At 49.3% G+C, this 17,221-nt stretch overlaps 1 protein-coding gene across 2 annotated transcripts in view; it reads right to left on the reverse strand.

Annotated features, from left to right (window-relative positions):
* LOC121463473 (DENN domain-containing protein 2A-like) overlaps nucleotides 1-16,690 on the reverse strand; it is a 96,709-nt gene extending 80,019 nt beyond the window's left edge. For both annotated transcript variants that reach the window (XM_041675711.1, XM_041675710.1), the window contains exon 1: nucleotides 16,429-16,690. The gene's annotated coding sequence lies outside the window, so the exon portion shown is untranslated. The remainder of the gene's footprint in view (nucleotides 1-16,428) is intronic.
* Nucleotides 16,691-17,221: the final 531 nt, after the last annotated feature.

Genomic DNA, 17,221 nt, shown 5'->3' on the forward strand with positions numbered 1-17,221 from the left:
TCGGCTTCCATCTACCTCCTGTGTTTTATAGTTCTCCCCCCTCCAGTCTAGCCGAAACCTTTCCATTTAATAAGAGCCTTCATCATAGAAATGTCCTTTAAGGGCTAGGGAGATGGCTCAGAGGTTAAGAGTGCTGACTACTCTTCCAGAGATCCTGAGTTCAATTCCCAGCACCCACATGGTGGCTCACAACCATCTGTGATTGGTTTTATTCATATATTTTTACCTGAGGCTTCTGTGTTTATGTTAACCTCAAACTTAGATGCAATAATGAACTGACAGCTAGAATTACTCACAACTTACTATTTGTTTTGGGTTTTTTTTGGGGGGTGGGCAGGGTACAGAGTCTAACTATGGAGCCTTGGTTGGCCTAGAACTCTCGAAGGAGACCAGGCTGGCCTTGAACTCACAGAGACCCACTGCTCACACCCTCCGAATGCTAGGATTAAAGGTGTGAATGACCACACCCTTGAGCAATATTCATTTAGAGGTTTCTAAAAGGGATGCAACGCCATTCTCTGCCCTTGCTCAGTGTAACCCAGGCCAACCTGAACTCTTCTCTACGTAGTCTTGGGTGACTGAGCTCCAGATCCTCCTGCCTCTACCTCTCAGGTGCTGGGCTTGCAGGCGTGCACCACCGCCTCTGGCTTCATTCCATCTTCACACAAAACTCATTGCTGCCCCTTTACAGACATCTGGAGAGATGAACTTTGGCCATGCCTGCATGAACACAGGTAGTCAGACTCAGGATTCCAGACGTCGGGGGTGGGGTAGGGTACAGCCTTCAACTCCTTCACTCACTTCACTCAAACTCCTTCACTCACTTCACTCAACTCACTTCACTCAAAGCGGCCAGCGCCTTGTCCACCGCCCATGCCCTGGTACAGCGGCACGCCTGGGCAGTCTCCAACACTCTCAGAGGCAGCCCCACACTGCCGTTTGGGATTTCTTCCTCTCTGCAGGCTTTCCTGATGTTTGCCTTAACCTGACCTCACTGAACTGTCACACAAAGAAGAGGAAGGGCCACCCTGCTCATCTGTCCTGGGCTGTGGTCACCCGGAGAGCCCCAGGGCCTGTGCCTCCCAGGGCTGGATGTTCACACCACACCACCACGCAGCCACTTGAGCGGAATGCACCTGGAGGTCATCACTCGCTTCCTGGCAGCCACCCAGCTCCAGCTGTGTAGCCTCCCCCCTTTCCTGTCCTTCTCTTCCTTTCCTCCCCCTCAGCCTTCTTCCCACCCTTTTTTGCTGGCTTCTGTTCTTTCTTTCCATGAGCAGAGAGTTTCCAGGCTTGGCGCGCAGCCAGCACATGTGGACAAAAGACAGCGATCTTGGAGGGAGACGTCATCTTCCATGCTGGCCACGCCCCTGGCTGCTCCCAAGGTTCTGGGGAAGGGGTGGGAGATGTGGCCTAGTGTGATGGTTAAAGCAAGGGTTTGAATGGTTCTGGATCCAGGTTTGGATTCCAGCGAGCCCGAGAGCTGCAGGCCTGGCCAGTGGCTTTCCTCAGCCTCGTCCTCTTGGTGTTACCAGCGGCTTGGAGAGGCCTTGGGAAGGATGAAGTGAGATTGCACCTGCTGGGCACTCAGCTCGGGGCACATTCTGAGATAGGTGCCAACAAATGTCTGCTGTGGTTTTAATTCAGCCTCCCCCAACAAGTGACACTAACAGGAATGAACAGCAGAGGGTCCCGAGTTGATAAGGACCGCACCCTCAACTCATTTAGAGGGCTAAGTGTTCCCAAGCTCTATGAAATTCTACAATACTCTCAGACAAGGCGGGTGTGTAGTTCAATGGCAGAGCACTTTCCTAACATACAGGACTTGCATATATGTTATATACAAGGCCCTGGTTCAATCCACAGCACTATATAAACCCATTCCCTATCCCCGCAGCCACACACCCACCGACAACTCTCAAGCAAATGATCATAGTGACAACATAATCGGAGAAAGTTAGTCTGGGTTATTGCAAGGGCTGAGCCCCTTCCTTCCATAACAGAACAGACAACCAGGACACGCTGACCCTCATCTGATGTCCCGTGGGTCACCAAGCCTGCTGTCCTGGCCTTCCCAGCCAGCACTATTGTCCAGTTTCTTTTGAGCCAAGGCCCTTGTCTTCTGTTTACTATCTCTGCCGGTGTTTTGTACTTAGGAACTACACAGTGCCTACAAGAATGCTCATTTCGTTAGCGCTTTCATTAGCGTTGAGATGCGGGAAAACGGTCTTTCGCCTACAATCTCACTTAGCTAATCTTAGGCAGCATGAATAGACTTGAAATTGACCAATAATCTCCATCACCTGGCAGAAAAAAGAAAAAGGCCAGTCGGGCCCAGGGAATGTGAGCGAAACAGCTAAGGAAACATCCCAGTGGGCCTGGCTAAGCGCTGACTTAACCACTGCAGACGTAAATAGGAAACACAGCGAGCACTCAGAGGAGGGCAGTGGGCACTGGGGAGCCACAGCCGTCTTCAAGGAAACCAGGCCCGACTAGTTCCCAGACCAGGCTCAAGCCATGATCTGAACATGGCTCCTTTGAAGCCTGCACTGATGTTTAACCCCCATTCTGAGGAATTAAGAGGTGAGATCGTGTGGGACCGCTCAGGTGATCAGGCCTCTGGCTTCATGAAGAAACCCATTCACACAATGAACAGGTTGGGTTACTGAGCTATCTAGAAAGTGGGTCTACTACAAAAGCCAGTTTCCACTGGAGACACAATGCTACACGCCTCCTAGAATGCTTAAGGCCTTGGCTTCAAACCCCAGAACCACAAAATGAAAAACAAAAACCTCTTTTAACAGCCCTTTTAAAACTTCTTTAAAAGCCAGCTTGGCGCCGGGCGATGGTGGCGCATGCCTTTAATCCCAGCACTTGGGAGGCAGAGGCAGGCGGATCTCTGTGAGTTCGAGGCCAGCCTGGTCCACTGAGCTAGTTCCAGGACAGGCTCCAAAGCCACAGAGAAACCCTGTCTCGAAAAACCAAAAAAAAAAAAAAAAAAAAAGCCAGCTTGGCTAAGTGTCCCCCTGCTCCCAGCCTAACCCAAGTGATGTCTTATCACTTCAGGATTCTGACAAAAAAAAAAAAAAAAAGACGTGGCCAGATGTTATCCCTTGACCTTGGGCCAGAACCAAGCCAAAATAAAACCTGTTTTCTTTATAACTTGCTTGGTCTCTGGTACTGTGTTATGAGCAATAAAAACCATACTACTACTGCCTGACATGATGGAAAATATGTGTAATCCCAGGGCTCAGAAACCGAGTTTGAGCACAACCTCAGCAATAAAGCAAGGGTCGGCCTCAGAACAAGGGCTCCAATATCTGGAAGGAGCAAGATTTGCATGCTAGGATGTCGGTGGGGAGATAGGAAGAAGACAGAAGGTTGGGGAGCTGGGACACGGGAAGCTCTGAGAGCAGGATAGGTTTGGTACCCTAGGGAACGTGGAAGGTCTGTGATGAAGAGCTGTTCTCTTTTGTACATGCTAACACTGGGTGTTTGATCGGGAGAAATAAAAAGAGTAGGCAGAGCAATGAGCTAAGGCGGCAAGAGCAGCTCTGAAGGGGCCAAGCTGAGAGGTGCGCATGAACCAGCAGCACAGGGCGGCTCTTATGGCTTCTCCTCCCTCCACTCAGCTGCTTCTTACACCGCTGTGTCTGGACCTTCCAACATGTGTGCTGGACCTTCTTTCTTTATTTGTTTTTTGAGACAGTGTTTCTCTGTGTAGCCCTGGTTGTCCTGGGACTCTCTCTGTAGACCAGGCTGACCTCGAACTCACAGAACCCAGAGATCTGCCTGCCTCTGTCTCCCGAGTGCTAGGAATTAAGGGCAAGCTCCACTACCGCCCAGCTGAACTTTTTTTATTATTAAAAAAATTTCATTTTAAATTGTGTGTAAAGGCCCAGTGCAGTGCAGATCTTTGATCTCAGTACTCTGGAGGCAGAGGGATCTCTGTGAGTTCAATTTCAGCCTGGTCTACAGATTGAGTTCCAGGACAGCTAAAGTCACAGAGAAACCCTGTCTTGGAAAACAAAAATAAAAATAAAATTGTGTGTGTGTGTGTGTGTGTGTGTGTGTGAGCGCATGAGCTTGTGTCCCTGCACAAAAAAAGGCAGTTGGGAGTTAATTGATGTGGCTGCTGGGAACTGAATTCTGGTCCTCTGAGAGAGCAGCAAACACTCTTAACTCATGAGTCATCTTTCCAGCCCTCCCAACCTCCCCATTTTGAGACAGGCTCTCCCTATATTGCCTAGGCTAGTAACTCAAGTAATTCTCCTGCCTCAGCCCCCCCCAAGAAGCTAGGACTATAGACTCAAGTTTGTTAACTAAGTTTGTTTTACATTTTTTTTGTATGTCCCTACTATTGTCTAGCCCAGCCTTGGGTTACTGTGAATGAGACGCAAACGTTTTGTGAATGACAACGTGAGCGGTGAAGATGGCTTTCTCGAAAGCTCACTAGGGGGTCTGAGCAGTATTTCAGTAGGAAGAGTGCTGGAAGCCTGAAGCCCCGAGTTTGAATCCTAGAATCTACAAAAAGGTGGAAGGGAAAAAACAAACCTCCTCCTGTATACCAGGGCACACCCCCTCCCATCGTCTACGCACAGTACTAAGGAGTGGCGTGGGAAGAGGTGGCATCAAATTATGTGCTAAAGACGTGACATGGGCACCAGCCAATCAGAACTGCCTTCTGGGGGCTGGAGAGATGGTCATTGGTTAAGAGCACCGGCTGCTCCTCCCAAGGACTCAGGTTCAATTCCCAGCACCCACACAGCAGTTCACAACTGTCTGTAACAGCTCTAGGGGATTCAACACCCTCATACAGACTTACATGCAGACAAACACCAATGCACGTAAGATAAAAATAACTAAGCCATTTTTAAAAACCTGCCTTCTGGTTAGCTCTTCGATGGCCATTTGATGTGGCTCCAGGTGGCCATGCACACGCGCGCACACCAGTGGTAGTTCAAGGCTCTGACAAGTGGCCCAAAGGTGACAGTGCACACCAACTCCCTCTCAGCCTTGACCTGGGTTCCAGGAAGGGATCAACAACCATGACAACGAGGAACTGGCCCCTGTATTTACAGATGGTTAGGGATAAAAGCCAGCTTCAGGGCTCTGGGGAGATAAACTTGGGGACTTATCTCTGACACTCTCCAACTGCAGGCTGTCTCTCCCCATCTTTTTTTTAAAAAATAATTATTTATTTATTATGTATACAATATTCTGTGTGTATGCCTGAAGGCCAGAAGAGGGCACCAGACCTCTTTACAGATGGTTGTGAGCCACCATGTGGTTGCTGGGAATTGAACTCAGGACCTTTGGAAGAGCAGGCAATGCTCTTAACTACTGAGCTATCTCTCCAGTCCCCTCTCCCCATTTTGAAAGCAGCCTTCTCTTCCCTCCAAGGAACTGGTATCGTGGGCCTTAAGCTCCATGTGTAGCTGGAGGCAACCTCGGTCTCCGTACTCAGTCCTAGGCCAGATATGCTGACCGTCCTGTGTTTGGGACAGGGATCCTGGGATAACAGGTTCTCCTGGCCTTGCCCATGCAGGGCTGGAATCTAAGCTTGGTTGTTTTGAGAGCCATTAAACAGCTCTGGCCTCTCTCTGCCACTTTCCCATCATGCTGGATGCTTCAGTCAGCTGGGAGGTAAACAGAGATCATGCTCCCTCTTTGATGTCCTGGGAACTTGGGAACGTTTGCCGATTGCCATTGACACAAATGATGAAATGGCCCAGATGGAAAGGAGGACAGTCACCAAAGGACGCCAAAGGATCGCTCTGGTTACACCGTCACCTACTCCACTGCAAGTCTGAACAAATATCACCTGAAGCCCAGAGAAGGGAGTAGATAATTCCTCTGTCCCTAGGAAGTCAGACACAATATTCCTGGTAAAGAAGCCCAGAGCGGAGAGTCAGCCGCTTCAGGGCTCTCCTGTCTTTATAGTCCTATCTCTGACCAAGTGAGAGGAAAGTGTGGTCCTCCCTCCATCTGTAAGGGATGTGGGCCCTGGGTCTCAAGCTGCCATCTCACACTGTGCCCAGGAACTAAATGAGAGCACCCACGCCCTGTCACTAGCTAAGCTAACAACCTTCCCAGGATGGTGGTTGTGGTGGGCCTGTCACAGACTCCTACACAAACTCCTGCTTGGCTCATCTGGAGAAGTCTGCCTGTGTTTCCCAGGGACAGGAAGGGAACAAAAGAGACAGAAAGGGCTTGCTCCAAGCTTTTGGTTTGCTGGGTGGAAGGTGTCAGGCCCTGCTTCCCCATGGTGAGCTGGAGGGACAGGCACAGCACCACCTCCTCTGACTCACTGCTTCGGAACAACCAGTTCACAGGCAAAACTTAAGTCATTCACCCTGCATGCTCTCCTTTCCTGAATCCGGGTTCAGGAACTCAAGACCAGGGTTCTCAGCCTTCCTAACGCTGCTGCCATTGTTTAACACCGTTCCTCAAGTTGTGGGGACCCCAACCAGAAAGTCATTTTCACTGCTACTTCACATCTGTAATGTTGCTACTATTACGAATCGTAATGTAAATATTTTTTGAAGATAGAGGTTTGCCAAAGGGGTCAAAACCCCACAGGTCAAGAACGGCTGTTCTAGAGGGCTAGGAAAGTCCAGGAGAGAGGAGAATAGTACCAAAATATTCTGCTAAGCCAACACACCTGTTCAGACCAGGAGAATGGATATTTCTGCCTTTCAGCCTTTGCCAGCAAAGCCATAATGTGCAGCCTACAGGACCGGCCAGGCTCTGCCTATGATGAAGAAAAACTCATTTTTATTTATGCTAAGCACAGTGGTATGCACAAACAGCACCAGCAATTCAAGAGGCAGAGACAGAAGGATCACAAGTTGAGGTCAGCCTTGGCAACACAGCAAGACCCTGTAGTTGCTTCAAAAAGAAGTCAGTGGGGCCGGGCGGTGGTGGTGCACGCCTTTAATCCCAGCACTTGGGAGGCAGAGGCAGGCGGATCTCTGTGAGTTCGAGGCCAGCCTGGTCTAGAAGAGCTAGTGCCAGGACAGGAACCAAAAAGCTATGGAGAAACCCTCTCAAAAATAAAAAAAAAAAAAAGGAAGAAGTCGGTAGGATGCGTTGGTGCACACCTTTAACCCCAGCACTGTCCCCGATTTGTGACCATCCCTTTGTTATTTTTGCAGTATACCTTAGACATGCTTGGCAAACACTCTACCCCAGCCACATCTCCAGCCCCGGGCGAGCTTGTATACGGCTGCCACCAGCTGTCACCCAGTATGGATTTGCAGGGGATTTCTGTTGAGTCAAATCTGACTGACTGGATCTTCTCTTCTGAGAACAAGGGGAATGAAGCAGTGGGCAGCCCAACTGATAGAAAGAATGTTTGACAAGCTAGCATGGACAATGTTCTATAGTCTAATCTTCAACTACAGTGAGTAAGAATCTAGCCTGGGCTACATGAGACCTTGTTTCAAAGATAATATAAAACAAAATTTAAAAAGTAAATAAATACGATAATAAATAAATAAACACAAGGGAGAGAAAGAGGTACCGAGTGACTCATTTTGTTTTGTTTTGTTTTTCTATAAAGGTCTTGCTGTGTGGCTCCGGTTGTCAAGGAACTCACAATCCCCCTGCCTCAGCATCTAGAAATGCGCTACCACACCCATCTCAAACTGACTCAAGTGACCAACACCAAGAGACAAAATCCAGTCAATCTGTTAGATACCAATCCATTAAAGTTTCCTTAGGAACTCTAGTTTTAACACGTTGCTTTTTTATACCTAACAACACAGTAACAAATTGCCTCTGAATGTGCCCAACTTTCACTTCATATAAACTCAAATTCAGCATGGAGCTGGTGTGGGGACAAGCGAAGTAGGAAGACAGGTGATATATAATCTAAAAAAGACCATCAGAACTTCACTTTCAAGAAGCCACTACCGGGCATAAGCATTATGCAATAAGTATTTGCCTTTGAGATCTTTTTTAACCCAGCAGTTCCAGCTTTGGGAATTTAGTTGACAGAAATGTTAGACTTAGGGCATGTGACAACATCATTTACAGTAACTAAAATTGAACTATAAATTGATAGCTTGTTAAACAAATTAACTGAAACAGAGGCACCTCAGACAGTTGTTACGAAGAAGGCTGTTAGGGGTTGGAGAGATGGCTCAGTAGTTAAAAGTACTGACTGCTCTTCCAGAGGACCCAGGTTCAATTCCAGCACCCACATGGCAGTTCACAACTGTCTCTAACACCAATTCCAGGGACCCAATGCCCTCACACAAACATACGTGCAGGAAAAACACCAATGCCCATAAAATAAAAATAGAAAGAAGGCTATTACATAGAATTATTCTCATAAAATGCTTCATTGTGAAACTACATTACAGACATTCTTCCATTTTGCCAAATATATATAGATATATAGATATAGATACATACACACTAATACAAAGAAAAAAAGACCTAGGAGTCTTGGTGATGCAGGATTGCAACCATAGCTACTTAGGAGGCGAGGACAACTGGGTCAAAGGTAAGGCCTTTTTAGGCTACAGTGAGTTCAAAGTCACTCTGGGCAATATAATGTTGCTGTTTGAAAACAAGAAGCTAAAGAGGAGCCCACGAAGGTGACACAAGCCTTTAAGTCCAGCACCCTGAAAGCAGAGGACAGCCTGGTCTAGACAGTGATTTCCAGGCCTGTCAGGGCTGTGCGGGAGTGGATGGTAGCAATGGGGTAGTGTTTAAAGAAAAGGGGTGGAATATGATGCTGATAAGATGCTCTGCAGAGAAAGGTGCCTGCTGCAGGTCTGATGACCTGAGTTCGATCCTTGGGACCCACATGGTAGAAGAGAGCTGACTCCCCCAAAATCTCTTCTGACCTCCATGAGCTCTGTGGGATGTACATGCACGCACACACACACACACAAACACACACACACACACAGGCATGCACGTACACACACACACAGGCATGCACATACACACACACACATACACACACAGGCATGCACGTACACACACACACAGGCATGCACGTACACACACACACACAGGCATGCACGTACACACACACACACATGCACGTACACACACACAGGCATGCACGTACACACACACATGCACGTACACACACACACACGCACACACACACACAGGCATGCACGTACACACACACACACAGAGGCATGCACGTACACACACACACACACACACAGGCATGCACGTACGCGCACGCACACTTGTTCTCTAAATACAATAAAAAGTTAAAATAGAGACTCAGGGTCAAGAGCATATACTTCTTTTGCAGAGGACCTGAGTTCAATTCCCAACATCCCTGTCAAGCAGCTCACAATCACCTGTAATTCCAGATCTAGGGAGATCCAATGCCTCTGACTTCCAGTGGTACCTACACTCACACGCACATATAGACATACATGCACATAATTAAAAATAAAATAAATCCCCCCCTTCGACAGGGTTTCTCTGTGTAGCCTTGGCTGTCTTCGAACTCACTCTGTAGACCAGGCTGGCCTCAAACTCAGAGATCCGCCTGCCTCTGCCTCCCTAGAGATGGGATTAAAGGCTTGCGCCACCACCACCCAGCTAAAAATAAATCTTTAAAAAATTAAAATAAAAAAGGTTGGATACAGCTCAGGAGTGGAGAGAATGCCAACCATATGCAAAGGCCTTAGATTCAATTTCCGGTACAGAAAGAAAAAAGAGTGTTCATATATCAAACACCAACCTTCTCTGAGGCTGGTGATAGCACAGGGAGAACCTTCATCTTTCAGCATATTCTCTTTATATACTGCTTATATACTGTTTTATAATAAACACAATTTTCTTAGTTCACATGAAAGCATATACACATAAAAGTGAAAAATTCAAAGTATAAATCCTAAGAAAGCAAAACACTAATGGAAATGAATTTGACCCTGTACTTAAACTAGTCTGTCAAGTGTTCTGAGCAGGCCATGGTCACAGAAAAAGTAGCCGTAGTCACAGTCACAGGTCTCCATCCTGACCCTACTCCCGGCTTGGCATCCGCCCAAGTCCTGGAGCCCCAAGGGCATTCAGTCTCTTCCCTAAATTTGCTACGAGGGTGATTCACCCCATCCTGCCCCAGGCCAGGGAAAACCCCATTACTTGGTTTTCAAAACTGAGTAGTAAGAGGAGGTTGTAGGACTGTAACTCATCAAATGGGACAAAGCAGTGATTCTGGCCCAGACAATACAGGGCCCAAGCTCTATGGCCCAGATGACACAGAGCCCAAGTTCTATGGCCCAGATGATATAGGGCCCAAGTTCTATGGCCCAGATGATATAGGGCCCAAGTTCTATGCAAACCAAGTTGATTTTTGCCTCAGTCAACCTCTGCTTTTAAAACTAGGGCAAAGGTCTGTCTGACTGTGGCTTCCGTGCATCAAAGGGGAGGGCTGAGCAGATAGATCACTTGCCTCCTGTTATTAATGCACAGACAGGCCCAGCAGCCTTCCTGTTCTTGACCTCTGAGAAGACATTCAGGATAGCCTAGAGCAGCCTCTGGATTCTGAGGAAGCCTGAGGTTCTGGTGGCAACATGGTCCACACATGAACATTCGAGGTTCTCGGTTGGGCCCAGGGCTAGGTCCCTAGTGTCATAGAGGGGCAAGAATGTGGGCTGAGAGGTGGCTGAGAAAACAGTGAGGTCTTACAGCTCAGAGAGTGTGTGGCCAACATTCTGTGAGAAAGCCATCTCACCGGTATCTCTCGAAGAAACAATCCAGGGGAGCCTTAGGAAAGGGTCCCCCGACCCCCAGGCGAGCAATACAGAAGGACCTGCAAAGATCTCGAGGCGAAACCGGTAGCCGTGCGGCATGCCTCTAATCCCAGTGCTTGGAGACAGAGACGGGCGGATCTCTGAGTGTGAGGGCGAGTTCCAGGACAGTCAAGGCTAGAGTGAAACCCTCTGAAAAATGAAAGATCTTGGGGTGAGGCAGCAAGATCAAGAGCTACACAGAGACTGTGGGATACGTGGCCCCAAGCAGGGTCAGCCTGGACTACTTGCTATCTATGATCAGCCCATATGTCTCCAGGGACCTTTTGTTTATTTTTTTTAATATTTATTTATTTATTATGTATACAATATTCTGCCTGTGTGTATGTATACCTGCAGGCCAGAAGAGGGCACCAGACCCCATTACAGATGGTTGTGAGCCACCATGTGGTTGCTGGGAATTGAACTCAGGACCTTTGGAAGAACAGGCAATGCTCTTAACCTCTGAGCCATCTCTCCAGCCCTCCAGGGACCTTTTGGAACCCAAGATTTATCAGCCTTCAGAAAAGGAGTCCCCTCAGAGGGTGAAAACTACAATCCTGAACCTTAAAATCATCTGAAGACCAGCCTCTTACTGAAGCCATCTGAAGACCACCCCTTCACCAGAATCAAAACAATACTACCCCCCCCCCCCCACACACAAACTGTTTGCTTAGGACCACTCTCAGAAAAAAAAAAACTGTTTTGCCTTAATTGGTACGAAGGTGAATGGGAAGAACAGCTATTTTAAAAATCTCTCTCCCTAGGCCTGGGGATGTAGTTCAGTGGTAAGGAGCTTGCCTAGAATGTAAGAACCCCTGCATTTGACTCTACTACCACAAAACAACGCTCCCCAAACATCCCTCTCTGGCATTTAAATATATATTCTAAGATACAAGACAAGTCTAAAATATTAAGAAATTTGAGCCGGGCTGGGGTGGCACATGCCTTAATCCTAGCACTTGGGAGGCAGAGGCAGGTGGATCTTAGTGGGTTCAAGACCAGCCTGGTCTACAAGAGCTAGTTCCAGGACAGCAAGGACTATTAACAGAGAAACCCAGTCTTGAAAAAACAGATATGGCAGTTATGATGGTGTGCACCTGTAGTTCAGCCTCGAAAGACTGCAGCATTTCAAACACTGAGAAGTCCCAGGGCATTTGAATACTCAGTCCCCAGTTGGTGGCTGTTTGGGAAGGATTAGGAGGTATGGTCTTACTGGAGTAACTATGTCCCTGGGGGTGGGTTTTGAGGTTTCCAAGCTGCACATCATTTTGAGTTAACTTCCTCTGCATCCCGTTTGGGGTTTGAGATGTCCATCCTCAGCTGCTGCTCCAGCCGCCTACAACTCTGCTTTGCCATCGCGGGCTCTAACCCTTTGGAACCATTAGTTCCAAATAAACTCTTCTGAAAGTTGCCTTTGTCATGGTGTTTTATCAAAGCAACAGAAAAATCACGAATACAGAAGGCTGAGGAGGAAGAATCACAAGAGCAAGGCCAGTCTACATGGTGAAATTCTGTCTCACAGTCAAAGAAGCAAAGAAACTGGGGGTTGGGAGGGTGAGGCTGGTGGAGAGACGTTAGAGCAATTAAGAGCAGGTACTGAGCTTGCACAGGATCTGTATTCATTCCCAGAATTCACGTCAGACAGCTCACAATCACCTGCCATTCCAGCTCCACAGGATCCTAGGTCTTCTTCTGGACTCAATGGGCACCCGTGTATACACACACACACACACACACACACACACACACACACACACTTAAAAATAACAACTTCAAAAGAAAGAAACTGGAGAGCTGGCCAGCTGTTAAGAGCACTTGTTACTCTTACAGAGGATCCAAGTTCAATTCCCAGAATCTACATGGTGGCTCACAACCATCTTACTCCTGTCCCAGGAAATCTGAAGCCTTCTGACCTCCATCCATAAGCACCTGGCATGTAGTTAGTATACATACATATACACAGGCAAAACACTCATACACATACAATAAAATAAATCTTAAAAAAATATATAATAAAAGAAAGAAAAGGGGGATGGAAAGATGACTCAGCAGTTAAAAGGGTTAAAAGCACTGACTGCTCTTCCAGAGGATCCAGGTTTGATTCCCAACACCCACGTAGCAGCTCACAACCATCTGTAAGTCTAGTCTCAGGGGCTCCAATCTTCTTCTGGCCTCTATGACTACCTCAGGTCTAGAGTAACAGTTTGGGTTTTGGTGAGGGTGAAATGTTAGCTGGGGTACACAGACACACATGCAGGCCAAACACCACACATAAAAATTTAAAATAAATAAATGAAGAGAGAGAAAAGAAACTTGGCGGTAGAGCAGAAGCCCACACCTCCTCGATGCGAATGGGAGCTATAATTCTGTCAGACCTGCCATGAAGCCTGCAGAGCTCATGAGCGAGGCTGTGGGCACCCTGTGCAGACCTCAGAGGGGAAGGGTCACTAGAAACCTGTGCGGGACTTCCCAGCTCACTCTTTGTGAAACTTCTCCTTGTGCAAACAATCCCCCATTCACCAGACCTCTCTGGGGAGAGTTCAGATCTGGTGAATCCTACCCACCCCTTTAGAAGCAGACTCAGAATCAAGGCCTAAGGGCAGAGGGATCTGGGATGTGTCAATCAGGAGAGAAACCCGAAATGCTGCTCCTAAGGCTTATGCCCATTTTGCCACTGAATGGCATTTCAGGATGCTGGTGATTCTGGCACACTAGGGTCTTCCTGGCTCCCCTTCTCTACACCAGGGTCTCTGCCAAGCCACTGACAGATAGAGGCTAATGTACCACCTTCCTGTTTGTGGCTGGGTAACCGGTTGCCCTATCTTCTACATTTAGAAGTACGCCACTTCCTATGACATCACTGTCTTGTCCCTACAGGTGTTCCCTGTCTCTGGTGGCACTGTACCACGACTGTTCACACCCCAGCTGACATTTTTCACCCTCACCAAAACCCAAGCTGTTTTTCTAGACCTGTGGTAGACGGAACAGGAAGACAGTCTTGTGGAGTTTATCATCTCATCTTTTGTAACACTGATAAGGATCCCCCCCCTTGGTCTTATCTATGTTTGTCATTTTGTTTACTGATGAAGACTTTACCCTCCCCCCAACACTCCCTAGTCTTTACATGAAGTTCTCCGGATGAACTCCCAGTTGAGTTCAATTCCAGGAAAAAATCTGTTCTGAAAGTTCATTTGTATGCTTTCTGTTGTCCCCGATCCAAAACTATGCAATCTAGTGCATTTTTGTTTGTTCCTAAGCTGCCAGAAAACTGGAAGCCAAGTTCATTGTCCAAGTGCTGCAATCTGCTCCATTCAGGCCATTCAAAATGTCCCTTTTCTTTTGCTTCCTCCTGCTGAGCATCTCTGGGTTTCGGGTTTAGTTTAAGTAAGTGCCTACAACCAGCACCCTTGCCTACCTCTTGACTTCTAGACTCCACCCATCCCTCCTGCCTCACCACCGCTGCCCCACCAGGTTGCAGAGCCCAGGTCTCCCTGGCATCAAGGGTGGAGTGAGCTTTTTAAGACACAAAGCGGGGTCCATCACTCTTATTTTGGGGAACTCCTCATTCTCCATTTTACCTTGCCTGCCTTGGTGAGACAGACAAGATAGACAGACAGACAGACACACACACACAGGAGCGGTGTGTGTGTGTGTGTGTGTGTGTGTGTGTGTGTGTGAAGGCTCTAACTCCATGCTGCAGCCACACTGGATTCTCCCCCATGCCTGCCTCTTTCGCCTTTCCCTATGTTGTTCTCTCTGCCCCAGACAATCTTCCCTGTGCCTTCTTGGTGAAGGCTCACAAGCATCCCCTCTGAACCTGGAGCCATCTGGATTCTCCTGGTTCTGTGGCATGCAGCAGGAATAGCCAGGCCAGACTAGAATGGTATTTTCTGGAAGGATGAAAGAGGCTGTCTTGATCATTGTGTCCCCACTGACTACCACACAGAGCATTTTGAGTGAAGTTGTGTCCAGACAGGGTGCAAATCTTCCAGAATGAGCGTCCAGACGTAAGACTCTCTGCCAGCGTCTGCATTACCCTACCTACAAATAGTCTCTGAGGAAAGGCAAGATAGCTCGGCAGGTAAAGGTGTTTGCTGCCAATCCTGAGGACACACGAGGTGAGAGGGCAGGACGAACTCCTACAAACTGTCTTCTGATCTACACGCATGCCTGATGGCACATACACAATAAGCAAAAATATAATAAAAACTGTTTCAATTTTTAAAAAGTCTCAGAGCCGGAGATATAGCTTAGTAGGTAGAGTGCTCACTCCCATGCAGGAAACCCTAGGTTTGATCCCCTGCGTCTCATAAAGGTGTGTGCCACACTCCTGTAATTCCGGGGCTTGGGAGATGGCTAGTCAGTTAAGAGCCCTGGCTGTTCTTCCAGAGGACCTGGGGTTGGATTCCTACCACTCGCAGGGAGGCTCACAACTGTCTGCTACTCCAGTACCAGGGAACCCACACCAAAGCCTCCTTGGGCACTGTATACACATGGTACACAGACATTATGAGGCAAACACTCATAAAAATAAATCAAATCTCAAAAAATTTAAATTTAAAATCACGTTCAAGGTCTGCGTAAGCTACCTGAGACCCTGACCCTGTTTCAAGAAACAAAACAAAAACAACAAGGACGACAAGTCCCTGAACTGAGCCTGACTGCTCCTACCAGCAATCCTGCCTTAGAGAGCTAAGGCAAGAGGATTATAAATTTGAGGCCAGCTTGGGTCACATTCTGAGATCCTGTCTCAAACTACAGTCTGTTTCAGTTTGCCCTCAGCTTCCTCTCAGAAGCTCCACTTCCTCCTCTGTGGGCCATTCCCTAAACAGGTCTATTCCACTCTTCAGGTGTTTGCTACCGAAGGAGAAAGGCTCCAGTCACCCACCACAGCAGGTGCAAGCGTTACATGACAAATCACTGTAAAGTGCCTATTAGAACACCATTACCACACCCCACAATTACCTGTCATTTGGAGAGTTGAAGTCACAACCCCCAAAGCCATCAGAGCACTGGGCCAGAAGTCAGCCTGCTTCTTCCTCAGCAGGCTGGTTAAATCAGGGATCCCGCACTTTCCTAGTTACCCAAGGAGGGCAACCCCCACCCTCCAGCTTCCTGTCCCAGCTCATCACTACGGATTCCAGGCGCTGGGCTTCCTCTGTCTCAGTGGTCGGACTCCTCCGTATCTCGCTGCCCCTCTTACACAAGATTATATCCTGTGTTGTTAAGAGACTCACTTACCCTGGGCTCCATCGGCTCCCAACTCCATTCTTGGCGGGAGTGGGAAGTAAACCCCAAGGATCCCCACTTTCCAACACTGCAAATCCTGACTCCAGCCGTCTGGACTCCCCCACCCCGGCGTACAGACGCCCTCTCACAACGCGCACTCACTCTCAGGCGTCCCGGAGCTCCGGCACAGCGCAGGGCCGGGCTCTGCCCAGCGGCTGCAACTTTCTTCGGCCTCGAAGTCAGCCCGACCCGGGAAGGCGATCTGGATAGCTCTCCGTGCGCGTCCCTACGGTCGGGCTGAAAAGTCCCCAGCGCCGCCTACGAGGAGCCCCGGCTCGCCCCAGCACACTTTCCTCGCCGCCCCCGCTCGTACCCTCCCGGCTTTCCCCCCGAGCTCGCCCCGCACTCCGGCTCCCGGTCCTACCTCCCCGCAGGCGACGGCTCCGCGAGTTCCGGGGCGCATATCGCGGACACCCGTGGCGGCGGCGGCGGCGGCGGCGGGGGCCTGGGGCGCCATGGCCCGCTGCCCTCCGCGCCTTTGTCCGCGCGGCCTCCCCCGGCCGCCGCGAGCCCCTCGGGTCCCCGCCGCGCGCGCTCCCGTCCGGTCCCCGCCGCCTCCGGCCTCGGAGACGCGCTGCGTCCCCTCCCTCCGCCCGCGCGCGCGGCCCCTTCCTCTGCCTCGGGCTGCGCCGCGATCGTCTGCCGCGACGCGCGCCCCCTCCTCCCGACCCATCCCGCGGCTCCAGTGAGCTAATCCGCAGCTGGCGGGCGCCCGGCCGGTTGCCACAGCAACCACTCTCCCAGGGCCCGCCGCCGAGGGGGAGCCACGGTAAACAGGACCTTCTGCCGCACTCGCCCCCTAGTCTTTCGTGGGTGGGGGGGAGATGGTGGCTTAACCTTTTCTGTGCTGAAGATCGCCTCATGGGTTCTCTTCTACCCCGGCCGGGGTCCATTCTCGAAGTGCGCTTAGCCGGGGGCCGAACACCAGACAACGACAACACCGAAGCCACGCTCCCTGCCCTAGCATTGTTTCTGGTCAGTTAGCAGGGAGCTAAACTGCTGGATGCCTCAGGCAAAATTGGGCTCCACATTTGCCCTCAAGCAACTGACAGTCAAGAGACAGGCCTTCGAGACCCACCGGCCCACGTTCGTCCACAAGCAACTCACAGTCATGAGACAGACTATTAGAACCCACACGGATCCATATTTACCCCCAA

The sequence above is a fragment of the Microtus oregoni genome, unplaced genomic scaffold, assembly GCF_018167655.1.
Source record: "Microtus oregoni isolate MIOR12 unplaced genomic scaffold, Mior012 000026F_ref0000081, whole genome shotgun sequence".
Taxonomy (NCBI): Eukaryota; Metazoa; Chordata; class Mammalia; order Rodentia; family Cricetidae; genus Microtus; species Microtus oregoni.